This window comes from Pezoporus flaviventris, unplaced genomic scaffold, assembly GCF_033815535.1.
Source record: "Pezoporus flaviventris isolate CSIRO_AGI_PZ_B2104156 unplaced genomic scaffold, CSIRO_AGI_Pfla_v1 ptg000031l, whole genome shotgun sequence".
NCBI lineage: Eukaryota > Metazoa > Chordata > Aves > Psittaciformes > Psittacidae > Pezoporus > Pezoporus flaviventris.
Genome location: NW_026892579.1, coordinates 54,782,286 through 54,800,242, shown reverse-complemented (window position 1 = coordinate 54,800,242; position 17,957 = coordinate 54,782,286). Strand labels below are relative to the sequence as shown.

The 17,957-nt window shown below is 45.9% G+C and overlaps 1 protein-coding gene and 1 long non-coding RNA gene across 3 annotated transcripts in view; one reads left to right on the top strand and one right to left on the bottom strand.

Annotated features, from left to right (window-relative positions):
• The window catches only part of PNOC (prepronociceptin), a 116,061-nt gene that overhangs the window by 36,571 nt on the left and 61,533 nt on the right, over positions 1-17,957 (bottom strand). The window lies entirely within an intron of this gene.
• On the top strand, positions 4,857-9,866 carry LOC133273134 (uncharacterized). 2 transcript variants are annotated; one of them, XR_009744654.1, is made up of 2 exons: positions 4,857-4,914; positions 5,677-9,866. It is a non-coding gene; the product is annotated as an uncharacterized LOC133273134 (long non-coding RNA). The 2 variants fall into 2 exon arrangements; XR_009744653.1 differs by lacking the exon at positions 4,857-4,914 and adding an exon at positions 4,921-5,500.

The following is a 17,957-nucleotide window of genomic DNA, read 5'->3' as shown; positions in this document are numbered from 1 at the left end:
ACAGTAGGAATGGTATTGCAGGATTATCAGCGCAGAAGCTATTTAGCCTGTGTTTTCCCTGCGGAGCATACTGGCACTAGCCCAAAGCCAAGCGAAGCCTAGTTTCTAACCTACATTCCCAGCCTGGTAAATTAGTTCAGGCTTAAAGAACCTCCAAACCAGTTCAGCAGTTTTGGTTTTCTTTTTTCCTTTGTAAATGACAGGAGCCCAGGTGAAGTGCATGGTGCTGACACATCCTTTATACCTAGACCAGGCCTCTGAGTCCTTTAAAATTTGTCCCACAGCAAAGCCGCAGCATTTCAAATGGTCAAACTTTATATGGAGATGCTGCCATAGTGGTAAAAACCTGTTCTGCATCACCCTGACTCACATGTGTAAGGCTACGTATGCAAAGAGTTGAAGCCATTTACAAGCAAGCCATAATTTTTAATATTGCAGCTACAGGCAAACATCCTATTCCAGCTCCTGCTGTGCCAGGGAAAGAGGTTAAAGCTCCCGGCTGTTCTCAGACCCATCAGCAGAGCTGGTCCTGTGCATCCTCCCTCACCCACCGTGGCTCTGAGGGGCTGGATCAGCCCTGGCGGTGGGCTCAGCCCAGCTTCAGCAGCACAACAGCAGGCAATCAGCTCCCAGAAGACGATGAAGCACTTGTTTGCTGCAACATGATTAAAAATAAACCCCAAAACTCCGTATTTATGTTGCTCACAGACTGTGTCTACTGCTGACCACCACCAGCCAGCTGCTTCCCCTTCACAACTCTGCTCCTCTGCCTCTAGGTTTAGGCTGAAAGTTTTGGGAAGTGGAGTGCACTTTCGCTCCATTTTTGCCTCACTCCTACTCCACTGAAAACCCAGCCTGTGCCTGGGGTTCCTGGATGCTGCAGCAATACAAATAACATAGAACCGCCAATAAAAAAATTGCTTGTTTGCATCTGCCAGCAATTAAAGATCCTATGTAGAAGCAATGGCCACATGCTACGGGGTATTACACACTGCACTGGCCTTTCAGGAATACCTGCTTAAAATATTTATCTGTTAGTCCAAGCCCTTCCTGCTTAAAATCTTGTCTTTAAAGGCAGAATCCACTTTAAAAACTATTTTTTTAAATTCCTTTGATCAAAGAGATAAGAACCATGCTTCAAAGAAACAGTCAACCGAGCAAAACAAGAATAACTCGTCATATAAATAGTTTCCTTATACAAAATATACTGTTTTTCAGCTGGCAAACTATTTATGTAGGAGACGGGATATTTTTAGTAGTAGCACTCACACCTTCATTTCTAACAATCATTGCAAAGTCTCATGCAAATTACCCCCCTCAGATTAACAAGCAACAAGGTGCTGATCTCCAGCAGATATGTTCCTTGAAAAATATGCTTCTATAATTAAGCTTAATTATCCTCAAGGCTTCAAATGTTCATAGCAGCCCACCCAACAACCCCGCCAAGAGACCCAAGACAAGTCAACAGCGGGCACAATGTTCCCAAATACAGACTTTTACAACAGAAGAACAGTGACACTGCTCCAATAAATCTACAGTGGAAGTGTATGACTAATTGTATGAATTAGTCATGCAGTTGTGAGCATGTGTCGTAGCATTATCAGAGGGCAAGGCTTGGGGAAAACACATGAAAAATCAAAATTGGCCCGCAGAGAATACGAAGTAAACGCTTGCCTTCCGAAGAGCCAAACCTCCACTCGCGTCTCAGGAAGCCTATTTGTTTTGGAAGCAAGGATTTGTGCTGCCATATTGTTTGGCAACACGTTTCAAACAACAGATACCCATCTTGAGCAAATAAGTTGAGATTTAACATTTCATCATGCCCATCGGCTTGGAGCCAGGTGCAGTACTGCCAGAGTTACTACTGTTTTATTATCTACCATCAAGAGCTGTTTGTCCCCTTAAGTGGCAACTTGAACTTTAATAATTTTCACAAAACAGCTCTGCAAAGCTGCAGATACTACACCACTTTTCAAGCTTCCCTGTAAATTTGTGGCTTTGTATCCAAGTTTTCCTGGTTTATAACACTTCTCTCCCTCCTGCACTGCAAGAGGCCCAGGTACATAACTACACCTGTATCACATACTACATGTACTTCCATACGTACATGTATTTTTTACTTTCTCTTGTGTAAGAAAGCCAATGGGCACAGCGTAGAGAGTTCAGAACACATACACGTTTACTGAAATATTCTACAAGCAGAAGATCATAACCTCCAAACCGCAGTGGGACAGCACATTTCCAGACAAGTATATGAAGCATCTTCTTTGTTCATATACGTTTATCATCTTGCTGCTAGAACTCAGCAGGTATATTACTCCTTATATATAGACACATACAACTCTTACACACACATATATAAGTATATCCTGCCAGCCCACACAAACCCAGTCTTTTTTTTTTTCTCAGTCTAAACCAGCAACACAAAGAACACAAGCCATGAGACAGGGTGAAGAACATACAAGCACCACCCACACGAGTCCAAATTTCCAGTTTTAATACACTTTGCTGTGTCACTCTTTTTTTTTTTTTTGGCTATGCCATACGTGGGTAGTGAACATTTGATATCTACTGTACGCTGATTAACCTTCCAGCAGAAGCAAGCAGCAGCCCCAGCCAGTGCTAAACACCTTTCCACCTTTGCAAACATGATCTTTTGGGTGCAAAAGACACTGGAAGATCATTACCCAACACACACGATCCAGTTCTCAGCCACTGAAAGGTCAAAACGCACCTCGGAAACCAGAGGGCTCAAGCATGTCTAGCAACCTACATCGGAAGGAAACAGCCTTTCCACAAACAGATTTTTCTACCACTAAATGTCATATTCCAGCGGCTGGAGCCCCACCACTGCACAAGCCAGGGCTACCACTTGCATATGCACCGCAGGTATTTAGGATTATTCGCAGTCGGGTGCTGGTCCATGCCTCTAAGAGAAATTAAGCAAATTTAGGGCAAGCACTCTGCCAGAAGCAGGGAGGCAGACATTAGATACACCACCAGCCTCCTGCGGAGCCCCCCAAACCTGGAAGCTCAGACACCCCTCAGGGAGCCCAATTCCCCACACACCCTGCCTGACAACTCGGCTGTTCCCTGATTCGATGGCCCCAAGACGCACCCGGTACCTCACGGCCACCCCCACCTTTCCCTGACAACCGCACCGCTGCCTTAGCCCTCAACTTACTTGCCTCCTCTGATAACCAGAACCGCCCTGCCGTGGCTGGAGGTGGTTTTGGGGACCACAGACACACACACCGAGGGGGGGGACATGCGATGCCACAACGCAGACAAAGAGCTGTCACCTAAACCGCCACCAAACGAAGCGTCCTCCCTGCCCGGGGAAGTCCGCGGGTACCCGCAGGCCCGGCCGCGGCTCCGCTGCCTCCCCTCAGCCATCTTCCAGCCGGGAAGAGGCTGGGGGTGGGGGGGGGGGGGTGGGGGCGAGAAGAGAAAAAAACTGCTTTTTCACTTTTGCAATCAACTTTACATTAATAAGGGGTGAGGGGTTATAAAGGAAAGGGAGGGCTGGGATTCCGGTGCCCGGACCGGAGAGGCTCTCCGCGCAGGGTCTCCCGGGGCGGCCCTCTCAGCCCCCCGTGAGAGAAGGAGGGCGGGCGAGGGGGGAGAGGAGGAGGAGGAGGGGGGGGAGGCCGCGGCGCCCCTCCGCGCTCCGCCCGCCGCCATGGCAGCCCCGGGGCGGGGGGCCGGGTCGTCCCCCCGTGACAGCTGCACCTCCCCGCAGGCCAGGGGCTCTGCGGGGGCCGGGGGCGGTGTGCCGACCCCGCCAGACACACCCCCGCCCTGCGCGGCGGGGAGCCCGGGCCGCCCCCCCCCCTTCCCTCCGCCTGCCCGCCCGTCCTCCCGCCCCGCCGCCAGCTGCGGCGCGGCCGGGCGCCACTCACCTGCCGCCGCTGCCTGGGTGACAGCCGCCTCCCCCCGCCGGGGCTGAGGCCGCCGAGCTCAACGGGCAACGCGACAGCGACTCCCCCGGCCAGGCGGCGGGGGCGGCCCGGGGGGGGCTGCCGGCTCGCAGCAGCCCCCGCGGCGATCGCGGTGACCGGAGCACGAGCGGCGGCGGGCGTTTCTGGGGGCCCCGGTTCCCGCTGCCGGGCTCCCGGGCACCCGGGGCCCCTTGCCTGGGCAGCGCGGCGCGGCTGCGGGGCTCCGGCTCGCTCGCCGCTTTCCCTCCCGGTGGGACGGGGCGGAGCTGGACGAGGACGAGGGGGGCGGTGACGGAGGAGGCAGCCACGGCCCGGGTCGGATCTCTCCTCCTCCTCCTCAGTCGGTTTCAGCCGCCATCTTCCCCTCCCGTCGCCGGCCCCTCGCCGCGGCTCGGATCGGCCCGGCCTGACCCAAGCGGCAGCACCGCGGGGCGGAGGCGCTGGGGAAGCCGCGGGCCCGCCGCCCCCCGAGAAGGGGTAGGGGGAGTGGGCGCCATCTTGGCGGCAGTGGGGGCGGCCGGGACCTGCCCGCTCTGGCCCGGGGGGGGGTCTGGCGGCACCGGCCGCAGGCAGGCGCTGCCCGCCGGGAAGCCCACTTCGCCGGCCCGCTGTCCCGCTGGAGCCATCACTCCTGTCCCCATACTGGCCTCAGCTTCTGGCCAGCCCTCCCTACCCCTCACACCTTCCCGGGCTGAGGCATGGTGCAGCTTCTCCTGCCTCCCCCAACATCCCAACGCCTGGCTGTGGGGCCAGGTTCGGCAAGCCCAAGGTGACAAGGTCTTGCCCTGCTCATGTGGCAGGAGCTGCTGTCACTGCAGGGGCATCCAGTCCTGGAAGTTACCTGTTGGGTTTTGTTTTCCAAGGCTTCACAGAAGACTTACCGCTTTCATCTTGTGTTGGTGGTGTTCTCCATTTGGCATCAAAAAGACTGAAATGTGCCTTGGATCAGCTCAGAACACCAAAACAAAGTTTAGTAAGCAGTATGGGATGATAGATGGTCCCACGCAGACCTCAACCCATCGTTTGGTCTCTTTACTGTCATTTCTGGCTATTTCCACGCAAAGCTGCTGCGCATGGATAGACCACAATTGTTCTGTCAACTATTTTATCACATTCAGGCTGCATCTGGTTACATTATTCATCCTCTGTGTGGATCTGTGAAATCCCCAAACACCTCACGTGTCACGAGGCAAAACAACTCAATGGGTTTAACAGCTAAAATAGACCAGAGCTTCAGGTGGCTCATTTTCCTCCATGAGGGCTCTTTATTCCTCATGCTTGAGAGTGCCAATATTACAACAAAACAAGTTGGCCTCAAAAGGCCCAGTCAAACACACAACGTTGCAAATCCACCCAGTGTGGTCACCCACATTGTCATCTGATCTCAATTTTTGTCTTCCTTGGAAATCTGCACCTTTGTTAGGGTCCACACAGTCACCTCTGAAGTTCTCTGCTTCCCAGAAAAACCCCACGCAAGCTGTATTTCATAACTGGTTCCTTATCTTTGGAGCACCTGTGAGGGGAATGGGCAGGATAAGCCTGAGTTAACCCTTCGGCAGGTAAAGGGCTAGGGAATATTGATTGCAGGCTTATCAGTTATTTTGGGATCTGTAAGACTTTTCTTGGACTATTTTATATCAGTTGCAGCCAGGTTAACTGTGTGTGCATATTATATAAAATGCTGTATGTTGTGTCCATCTTCAACTAGACAAATAGTAAACTTTTTTTTTTTTAGAGTTTCAGGCCTGTGTGTGTGAACAAAAGCATCAGAATGAGCGGGGAAGTGGTGAAAGTACAAGACAGAGGAGATCAGTGACCTGAGATCACACACCCACAACAAATCTGCTGCAAAAGTCATGCTATCCACAAGGTAAGGAGCGAATGCTTCTGATTCTCCTTTAATTGCATTCTTGGTAGGGGCTGAGGCAACATTAACAGCCACTGCATGCTGCTGCATGACCCTTCGTTGCAACACATCTAGGTGGAAGTGCTAATAGATTCCTTCTGGTCTTGTTCACTTCATGACAGCAGCGAGGGAAGGAAGCTGTGTAAAAGTCCCAGCGTCTTCCTGAGCTGCCAGCTCTCCACTGCCTCTGCAGGTTTATGCCCACTTTGGTTTTATTCAGGCAGAAAACGCTCAGCCTTCACGACCAGAGCGTAATGTTAGAATATTCCCCTCCATGAAATCCTCACGAGAAAGTAATATAGGAGCTAATCTCAGGCGGTAGGGACATTGTAAGTTTTCACTGATATTAGCACTGAGAAGTATAAGACCATTTTTATTACTTAATCTGCAAGTTAATTTTTAAATGGAATGCAGATATAAACAATGCTGGGTTTAAGCACATTACAGAGCTGTCAGGCTTTGACAATTTAAATGAATGAGACTTCAAAACGTATTATAGAAAAGATTAAATGCCTCATTGAAATACGCACAAAATAAAAATGAAATCCATCAGCAAAATTAAATTACTTCAAAACTTACTAAAATTAAGTCTAAAACAAAGGCCTCTCCTGCCAGGTAAGTGATTTCATGGTGGGTGAAACTTTATCTGAAAGCAGCTTTAATTTCCAACTGACTTCAGATGACAAATAATTTGCTATTGTTAGATCTTTTCTAGCCTGAGCACTTTGTAAAACAAGATGATATGATTAACTTCATTTTACATATACAAAGCAGTGTTTAAGAGGTTTAAGCATAGGTCAAGCAAGAGTGATGGAATCACCAACCAGAACAGTGTCAGGGTCTCCTTGTTGTCCTGTTTCCTGCCATAAGCTCTCTGTGTGACTCTGTCACTTGTAGCCCATTTTTTCCTTACAACTTACTTGGGCTAAAAGCCATTTTCAGGCTTTAGTTCAGATTATGAAGCAGCCAATTTTGAGTTTCTTGTAAATCACAAGGTAGGCAGAGTATAGTCATTAATCTAAGAAGGCAAAATTAGTAATACAGAACTTTGAAATTTCTTGGCCAAACTCAGCATTGTAGTAAGTAATAAATAATTTCTTTGGTGATAGTATTGCCTCTACTTAGTATGAGTATCGTTCTTTAGAGCTGAATATGGGCTTGAGTCTGTTTCAGGCTGAGCTTCTCTGTCACTACCAACTTACTTACCCCCTTAAAATGCAACAGAAAATTTTGGATTGGTCTAAATGGAGTGTTGAATAGGAATGCCAGGAGAGGGAGCACCAGGAGGAGCAAATGGTAGGAGAAGGGTACAAGAATGGCATTTGGTGATGGCATCTGGACTAGCAGGTTGCCAGGATTGCAGCATGCATCTGCCTGCGTGGGGCCTGTCCACCTGTGAGAGCCAGAGGAACGTCTTTCCAGAATCACCACTGTCAGCTCCTACAACAGCTGAAAGGCCGCACATGGAAGAATTGAGACCTGAGGATGAACATCACTCGGCCTTCAGCTCATCCTGACGTGAAACAGAGCGATGGACACAAGCACTTCACCTGAGGGTCCTACCTGAACACTGTGTGGTGCTTCAAGCATGCATGATTCTATGCTTAAAACCAGCTGCGTTCTACTTTTTTTTTTTACCTCCTCAGGTGTGAGGTGCAGGTGTGCTGTGCTGTTGCTGTAGTGTTGTTCTGTCATTTCCTGTGCAACAGTCTTTTTGCTCATGTTCAAGACCAAAAGATATGAAGGTTTAGGGTTTTGCAGCAGAGGATGCATTTCACTAAAGAAAAACAAAGCTCCAAGCCGGGGCCCAGGATGCTTTTAACACACTGATTTAACATCTTTTCTGAACCTCTTACTTTTACAACTTTGCAAACACACTTTAGCTGAAATTAATGCACAACCCCGTAAAGGTGAATGGGTTGTTTCACATTCAGACAGCGATTTAGCATGTTCCAGTTCACACAATCACCTTGGCCTAGCTGCAGACTGCGGGGCTCGAAAGAGCACGGCGGCACGCCTGGAGGAAATCCTTCCCCAGGATGGTTGTTGGAGGCAGCGCCTGCTCCCAGCACCACTCGGGGAAGCCTTAATGAAAAGCAGCTCATCAGCAGTTACGTAACCTAATGATAATCCGGCTCAGGCCGGGCAATACTTAAAGCCACAGCGTCTCTCTGCCATGACCTATTTTATGCTCCATGCAAGGGCAAAAGTATGTGGTTTGTAACTTTGCTGGGTCTTTTACCGCGGAGTTATTGCCTGTCAGTAGGAAAGCCCCCTGCGCACGTTTCTTCTGCTTTCCTGGCTGCAAAGCAGCCGCTTCAGATTTGTCAGTGGCTTTTTATGGTATCGGCTCCAAGCACAGGCACAGTAGAGAGCAAATTGTAAACAATTAAAAGGAAAACACTTCATGTCCTGCAGGAAACTCAGCTTACTTTAATTTCAGCCTCAGAAGCTGCAAAGGGTCTGGGGATATGTTGTGAAGCACTTCTAATGCCATATTGAACAACACAGAAAGCTTTTGTGTTTTTATTAGACCTCAGAGAAGAAAAATGTATGTTTCCATATTCCAGGGTCATATTTACATTTGTCTTAAGAAATTCATTAGGATGGCACTGGCATAACTCACACTAGTACGAGTGGTAGCCTCCTGTAATCATTTTTTTTTTTTACCTCTCAATCTGCAGAAGTATCAACAAGAGATTAAACACAGAGATGTTGCTTCAGATCTCAGCATTTAATCTGACCACAGATGGTGTCAAAAGAGGGACAGCCATGCAAAAAAGCAACAGATTTTTTTCCTAAGCAATCACTTTTTTGTTTAATAAAGATAGAGGACAAGTAGCCATGTATAAGATATAGAGGAAAAACCTCAGTTTCCTACAGTTCCTCTCCTAGAGAACTTTGAAGCAATATTAATGGCCTGATTTCTGTTAATGATTAATAATGCATTTATATTTATGGGCTTTAAAGTTACTATTGTTACTAATTCCTATCTTTCATAGGATAAATATTTCATTCCTTATAACACTGGGTGAGTTAATAACATGGCTGGTTTCAAAAATAAGGTTATAAAGTTGTGCTGACTGTAAGAATACAGCCTGTTTCGTGTAGGTGTACTCAGCGTGGATGACACTTATATTTACATAACATAACCTGTTGTTTTCCAATAGTGATGCCAAAGCTTCATATTTACTGCCACAAGGAATACCAGGAATTGCAAAAATATGCTACCACTACACTATCAGATCATATGGATCTGCTGATCTCTTACAGGTTGAAAAAGTTGTTAAAGCTAATTCAGAGCATTTTCTTAAAGCTGATTTTTATTGCCCGACATGAGACAGCTTAAGGTCAGAAATCTGATTACTTTCAAAAATATTTACAAAACTTAATATTTGTCCTGCTTTTGGCTGGGATAGAGTTAATTTTCTTCTTAGTAGGTGGTACAGTGCTTACTTTATTTCAATTATTAAACTGTTCTTATCTCAAACCAGGAGTTTTACCTCCCCCCCCCCCCCCCCCCCGATTCTCCTCCCCATCCCACTGGGGGTGGGATGTGAGTGAGCAGCTGTGTGGTACTTAGTTGTGTGCTGGGTTAAACCACACCAGTGTTGGTAGAAATATTTAATGACATTTAAAAGGAATAATATTAACCAAAACCAAATTGTTGTGATCACGTTTGTTGGCTTTCGAAATGTCTTCCTGAGCCTGCAACCAAAACACTGCCACATTGTACTAGCATTTAAGAAAGTGGAACTAAATGTAGATTATTAAAATAACATTGCTGATTATAAACTCCAAAGAGAAATCATGTAACCTCATTTTGTTACTTCATCTGAGTGAAAGGCTAAAAAAAAGGGGGGGGTAGAAAATACAATTTAGTCATCTCAGGTATTACTAATCACAGAAGTAAAATGTATATTAAATGCATTTAACCATGCTTCAGAGCTCTTTAAAGTGGACTCATTAAATCAGATGTGAAGGAGTTGCTTCTAGATGATGAAGGGGTAAGGGTTAACCAGCTCCTTTCAGCCCAGTGAAGGTGCCAAGCCCTTGCACAGATCAGCTGCACTGGGTTGGATCACATTGTTATCAGTGCCTGCGTTTGCCTGTATCTGCAATTCAGCCCTCTTAGAACATGCCCAGCTAACTGGCTAATAGTGAATAATGAAAAAAAAAATAATTATTTTCTCCTTCTTTCTTCCCTGTATTTTTTTGTTGTTGGTTTCTAGGTGGCCTGTGTAAAAAAGAATTGCTTGTCGCAGTCTGTTAGTAAGTGGAATGATAACTCCCATCAGAGTTGGTACAACTTGTCCTTTTTTGGCAGTCATGCCAGGGAGACCAAGTACTGAAGAGGGAATAAAGCAGAGCTATTCTCTAACCCTATAGAGATGATCCCACTGAGAACCCCCTCTATTTCCTCATCTACACTTAAAGGCTGTCAATTTTATTCAAATATCTACTCAGTCAGTGAAATACTTAACCTACTTTTAATGCCTTTAAAGTATCATCTGCTTCACTAGTTTGAAGAGCACTAAAGCCCTTGTGCAGCCAATAGGCATTTAAGTGCTTACTTTTAAACCCATGAGCAGCTCCACGAAACACCCAGGACCTGCCATCAGACAGACCTGTTAGTCTGTCTACTTCACCCCATTGTTTCCAACAGCATGTAACAATTCCTGCTCCTACACCTTGCTTCCATCTCCCTCCCCTCAGTGCATTAGGAAGAGCTAACTGGGGATCTTGCATGGTGCCACCATTGTCCCTCCCACCAACGGTGTGGAAATCACCATGGCAATCACCAGGTTTCTGTTGCATCTCTCCCTGTCAACAGAGGTTTAACACCACACCTTTCCTGTTAGCAGTAGTATTGCACCTTCAAGCATGAGGTGGAAGAGAAAATATCTATTTTTTTTTTTTTTCCAAAAATTGCTGTTGGCCCTCACTATGAGGGTCCTGGGTACCTTGTTATCTTTGAAAATGCCTCAGCCTGCCTGGTTTCTGCTATGCTCCTGGACTCCATGAAATCCTCTGCAGCTAATTAGGTTCTCAGTTGTACCAGAGACCCCTGCCGAGGCAAATGCGTTAACCTGGATAACAGATGCACCAGAAGTGATTAGAAATGCAAGAAAAAAATAGGGAAGCAGTCAAGGAGATAAGAAAGAGGTAAAGGTGGTGCTTCAGGAGTACAGAATGCAGGATAAATGGGAAGTCACGCTTGTAGTTAAAGGGGATGAGTTCTTTGTCAGTTCAGATCACAAAGGGAAGATGGGCAACCTTGACACAACCTGAAATTTATGGATTGCAAGCAAAATTTTCTCCATTTTGTCCTCCACAAGTAGTGCAGAAGAAGAATGAAAAGTCACTGAGTATTAAATGCTGGGTTCCTCTGCTTTGCTTGCTTTTCTTTCACAATTTGTGTATATTTAATGTCTTTCATTGTTTGTCAACTGCTGTGGCTGAGTTGGAAGAGAAGAACGGGCACAGAGCAACGGCCGGGAAAATTTGGAAGCAATTCCAGTGTCAAACATGGGAAACTCTGTTTCTGTTGGTGCAGGTGCCTCCTCCTATGGATAATTTTTACCCCTTCCACAGCTTTGAAGACAAGGGAAAGCTGTTGCACTAGATTTCTAACATTGTTAACACTTCAGGATGCTGCAGGTCCTGAGTTCATGGAAGGTACAACGTTCAGGTTAAAGATGGTAAAACCCTAAGTATGAGAGGTTATCCCTGTTCCAACTGGTTGGAAATTAGTGTAAATGAGAGGAATTATAACAGAGCTTGGATATCTAAGCAACTTGAGATGTGGTTGGAGAATACCACAATCTATGAGTGTAAAATCCCAGAATACAGTGATAAATAAGCCAGGAATGAGACACGTTTGAATCATAGCTTTCTCCTTTTGAAACTGGGGGTCATTCATGAGCAAAAGAAACCTGTAGGTTTATCAATACAAGACTTCCCCTCAGTGGTAACAAGGCAGTGGCATGCCCTGCTGTTACATCACAAAAAAAAAATATTTTTATTTTCTTTTTCAATGGCAAAATCCAGCAAAAATGTAGCCTCTAAGTAAAGGAAATATTTACAGCATGGACTTATGACTGGGCTGGGTGTAATGGTATACAACATTGTGAGAGGGCTAAGAGATAGTGTTTTATGAGCTGAGTTTTTAACTCCTTCAGCATAGAAACTAGAACTGCCTAAATCAGGGGTACAGCACATCATGTTCAGTGTTCACACATCATGTTCAATGTTCACACATCATGTTCAATGACAGGGAATATCAAATTGAGGAATCAAATGAAAATTTAATTAAGTCATATTAGGATTATAAGTAGGATCAAAAGCAATAGAAATGTGTCTAATTTTACAGTAAAAAGGGATTAAAACTGAATAATATTTTTAGCATTAAAAACTACAGCTTTTCCCCATGTGCAACTATTTTCCATTGAGACTACTGATGGTTCAGTAGGCTCTCTCAGTAACAGCCTCTTAGCTCAAAAATACCTATCACCATAAATATATATTATATAAAAACTGATGTCCAGGTTGATTTAAGTTCCAATCCTGGAAATTAAATGGGACCATATTATTAAGAGATGTGTGCTAAGGTATTATGCATACAAAACAGAAATCAAAGCCTGACTGCCAGAAAATCTATGTCTGGGCAAACTGCACTCACATTACCTCAGATGATTTATCAGTCGCTGTGCCTAGTCAATATTAAAGCTCAATAGTTTGGTGACAGTATACTAACAGATTTAGAAACACACTGTGAAAATGGAGTCAAATAGGTCCTACTAAATGCAGTCTGAAAGATCTTGTGCTCCCACTGAGGGAATAACTACTTGTGCATGGCACCATCTAGTAGTTAATGGTTCTCAGGCACATGACAGAGGAGATGGGAGCTATCTTTATGTTGTTTCCCTGCATCTGCCTTGGTAGGGGTCTTACCATATAGCTGACCCCCCAGAGTGAAATGTGTGCATAGTGTCTCTCATGCAGATAAAGATGTAAAACACATGCAGTGTTCACCTCCTGGTTCAGTCAAGACTGTACAGTATGGTATCCCTTGTGTAAACTTACAACTGAGTAGCAACAACTGTAGTGAGGAACCAAAGCTTAACAAACTGGCAGTCAGCAAAAAATCTTTCTATGAAGTTAGTTTATGAGCTGGTCACCCAAAGCCACCTGCGGTTAGCTTTGCATCATGTAATTGTCCTATTTGGGCCTAAATGTCAGCTTTTGTTCTCCTCATCTCGTAATGAAATAGCATCAGTTTGCCCTAACATGCTATTTAATATTGTTAGGAACTCTGAATCCCCTCCCTTTCTGCAATACCCTGATTGAGCCAGGATTAAAGACACGCAGCTGTGAATTTCCACAAAGCAGCTATATACGATTCCTCTACATACTATCTTTTCTGTAACCGAAGAATTTGCTTGCTTGTTTTCTAAACCACTTTCAGCGCAGAGCTCTTCACAGATCTGTCTACAATGATGTGCTTGTCCTTTTCCTGAAAGATGTAGCTGAGGAGTAGTTTTTCTCCCGGTGCATATTCCATTGCAGTTCTTACCAATGCAACCTGCCACCATGTTGCTGCTTTGATTTGCATCGCTTCCTTTGAGAAATGTCTTGTGTTTTCTCTAGACACTGCCAAACCAAGCCTCACCTGCAAATCCTGTCTTTACTGCACATCTCCCAGTCAGGCTTTTAATAAATGCCTTAACAACTAGACACTGCAGAGCCCTAAGTAGCAGTGATGTTATCTTTGTAATCAAGATGAAAACCAACTATTTATTTTTACTCTTTGCTTTTAGTTTCCTAACAGTTTCAATGCAAGTCTCCAGCTCTCTGGCTGTTGCTTCACTGCTGGCTTCAGGGAGCCAGTGCTGTCCTGCAATGCAAGCGTGCAGGTGAACAGCTGGGAGAGCAAGAGAAAGGTAAAGACAAGGAAATGGGAATTCAGAAAGAGGCAGGTAATGTCCATATTGAAGGAGAATGACTGCAACAGAGAGGAAGCTAAAGAAAGAAATGAAGTCAGATTGGAAGAACCATAGGAATAAGGAGGGAGAGGAGAAACTGGAGATCGTGTTAAGCAACCTGTTCTACTGGAAGGTGTCCTTGCCTGTGGCATGGGGCTTAGAACTAGACGGTCTTTAAGGTTCCTTCCAATCCAAACCATTCCATGATCATAGAATCATAGAATAGTTAGGGTTGGAAACGACCGTAAGATCATCAAGTTCCAACCCCCCTGCCATGGGCAGGAACACCTCACACTAAACCATGCCACCCAAGGCTTCATCCAGCCTGGCCTTGAACACCACCAGGGATGGAGCATTCACAGCCTCCCTGGACAACCCATTCCAGTGCCTCACCACACTAACAGGAAAGAATTTCTTCCTTATATCCAATCTAAACTTCCCTGTTTAAGTTTTAACCCGTTACCCCTTGACCTATCACTACAGTCTCTAATGAAGAGTCCTTCCCCAGCATCCCTATAGGCCCCCTTCAGATACTGGAAAGCTGCTATGAGGTCTCCACGCAGCCTTCTCTTCTCCAGGCTGAACAGCCCCAACTTTCTCAGCCTGTCTTCGTACGGGAGGTGCTCCAGTCCCTTGATCATCCTCGTGGCCCTTCTCTGGACTTGTTCCAACAGTTCCATGTCCTTTTTATGTTGAGGACACCAGAACTGCACACAATACTCCAGGTGAGGTCTCACGAGAGCAGAGTAGAGGGACAGGATCACCTCCTTCAACCTGCTGGTCACGCTCCTTTTGATGCAGCCCAGGATACGGTTGACTTCCTGGGCTGCAAGCGCACACTGAAGCCGGCTCATGTTCATTTTCTCATTGACCAACACCCCCATGTCCTTCTCCACAGAGCTGCTCAGAATCTCTTCCCTGCCCAACCTGTAGCTGTGCCTGGGATTGCTCTGACCCAGGTGTAGGACCTTGCACTTGTCATGGTTAAACTTCATGAAGTTGGCATCAGCCCACCTCACAAGTGTGTCAGGGTCCCTCTGGATGGCATTCCTTCCCTCCAGGGTATCAACTGAACCACACAGCTCGGTGTCATCGGCAAACTTGCTGAGGGCGCACTCAATCCCACTGTCCATGTCAGCGACAAAGATGTTGAACAAGACCGGTCCCAACACCGATCCCTGAGGGACACCACTGGTCTCCAGCCGGACATTGAGCCGTTGACCACAGCTGTTTGCATGCAGCCATCTGGCCAATTCTGTATCCACCGAGTGGTCCATCCATCAAATTGATGTCTCTCCAATTTAGAGACAAGGATGTCATGTGGAACAGTTTCGAACGCTTTGCACAAGCCCAGGTAGATGGCATCAACTGCTCTACCCCTGTCCATCAGTTCCGTAGCCCCATCATAGAAGGCCACCAAATTGGTCAGGCAGGATTTCCCCTTAGTGAAGCCATGCTGGCTGTCACCAGGTACCTTGTTTTTCATGTGCCTTAGCATGCCTTCCAGGAGAATCTGCTCCAAGATATTGCCAGGCACAGAGGTGAGACTGACTGGTCTGTAATTCCCTGGGTCATCTACTGAAAATGGGGGTTATATTTCCCTTTTTCCAGTCATTGGGAACTTCACCTGACTGCCATGATTTTTCAAGTATGATGGAGAGTGGCTTAGCAACTTCATTTGCCAGCTCCTTCAGGAGCCGTGGATGGATTTCACCAGTCTCATGGACTTGTGTACATTTAGGTTCTTAAGATGGTCTCGAAGCAGTTCCTCTCCTACAGTGGGCCTAGGGTCTTCATTCTCACAGTTCCTGCATCTGCCTTCCAAGACTTGGGTGGTGCGGTCAGAGCATTTGCCAGTGATCCCATTATTCTGTGTGTTCATTTAAAAGCAGAAACTCTGTGTGACCTGGAGTAGTTGCATACGCCTGGATCCATCCCATCCCATTTTAGCACTCACTGTGGCACCAAGGCTTCCTAAGCAAGTTGTCCCATCCACCTTCAATGCCAAGAGGCCCTGGACAAGCTGCCCCATTGGGGTCTTCCCACAGGTTCCCAGGGAAACGTGTGCAGCCAAGTCTCTAATTTCCAGGCCACCACCAGGTATATCCACACCAGAGGACACAAATCCTTGCCTCAGTTCCTCCAAGTTGCACACCTGCAAAATGGTGGTAAGAGAATTTCTCTTCCATAGGGATGTTGTTGTAAGGATGGATACAAAAATGATTGGGAGGCATTCGGGCACTGTGTTGGTAGACACATGAAGGAGGACAGAAGTGAAAGAGAGCAGAGAAAAGGAATAGTGAGAAATCAGAAGAATTAAAGGTCAGTCAGAAAAGAACTGCATCTCATGGAGAACATTCTCCACTAAGAAGTGAAAGACAAAAAGAAAGAAAACCCAAAGGGACCGTAAAGTGATTCTTTATTTTATGGAGACTTTCCACTTCTTTATTCAATTTTTTGAATGCAAGTTTTATTAGTGGTTTTGGCTCTGCCATTGCAAACAAATCAAGCAGCACTACCAACAGCAGACTGGGAGGAGGTGAGATGCTCTTGGAAGTGGGACATCATTCTCTTTCTCCTTCTGAAAAGCTGGCTCCGTTAAGCCCACTGCTGGGAAGATCTGCCAAGTGCCATGGATGCTGGTTTCTAGTTGTTGATTGACTTCTTAGAAAGCATAACCTTACTCTGTGCAGGCCAATTTTGCAGGGTTTACCTTGCTGAAAAGACACAGAAAATAGTGTAGGCGAAGGTTGATGCACTTCCATTACCCATGTGACACCTCCATGTGAGAAAGTGCACCCTGATGGCTGCAAAATTAAATTTAAATATGTTTAGACACAGTGGTCTTACAGGTGTTTTCCAATCTAAATGATTCTATGAATAGACTAGAAAATATCATATAAAATACAGATTATAAAACCAGCACTGTACCGTTGGAAATGTCCATCTATCGAGTGTCTCTTTGCCCCAGAGTTTTGTGCAACCATTGAAACCATCTTAATAAACACAGTTTTGGATAATTTGGGAAATTCTGGTGCTAGAGAGTTATGGTCAAGGATATTCCCTACATTAAGATTACAGGGTTTGGGTCCCCAGGATTTTCTCATAACCATTTACATGTGTGTGTATGCTGAGGCAGGGTGGGGAAGAGGTCCTTCATGTTTTGCTCAGCAAAGGAGGGCAGAGATTGTCCTGGAAGGAGCCTCCTGGCATTTTCTTGCTGTGAAGAGCTGAGGAACCTGCTTGCAGAAGCCAGGCACGTTTTGTGTTGGAAGAACAGAGCTGTGGATGGGAACTGCGGACATAGCTACACTGCAGACATGACTTGGAAGTCTGAGAAAGTCGCTGAGCTTGCCTGTGTCTGTGTCCTCACTGATGGAACTGAGGATAACAACACTTACTGAAGTACCAGATTACAAAGTTTTATTTGTATTTACATAGTGCTTTAAGATCCCGACATCAGAATGTTGCTTTATAGCTCAGGGAAGAGATTTTTCTCTGTGTCAGGATTTCTTCCTGGAACGTCTCGGCTTGTTTTTTGTTGGCTTCTTGTTTTTTTTAACTCTACCTCCCTGTTCCCTTAGAGGTTTGGTTTCTCATCTTTGTACTTGATCTTCTGCATCAGAGAACTACTGCTGCTACAGCCATGCAGCCCTCTCTCTGCCCATGCAGATGACAAATTAACATTTCACGTCAGAGAAATACTTACTATTTCTTCAATCCCTTTTGTTCTTGTAGTCACAGCACTTCCCGAATTGTGTGGCTGACCTCCCTGGGGAAGCTCTGCTTTCTTCCCAGAGAGACCAGAGCAAGTCCAAGGACAGTGAAAAATGGAATATTATTTTCTTGCTGGCTTAGTGATTTTCATTTAGGATTCAGCAAATGCAAAGCCATCTGCTATGTATGAAATATCCAATAATAGTTCTCCAGTTGCTGAATTCTGAGTGGAAACAAGCCAGCAAGGGAGGCAGAGAGCCTGGCTTGCCTCAAACCTCCTCTGTAAGCATACACAGGCAGACTGCACCAATATCTTCACCACCTGATTGTAGCAGCATTTCCAAACATACAGGTAACTTGAAGATGGAACTGAAGGTCAGAGGAAGATGACATTCAATTTGCCTTCTC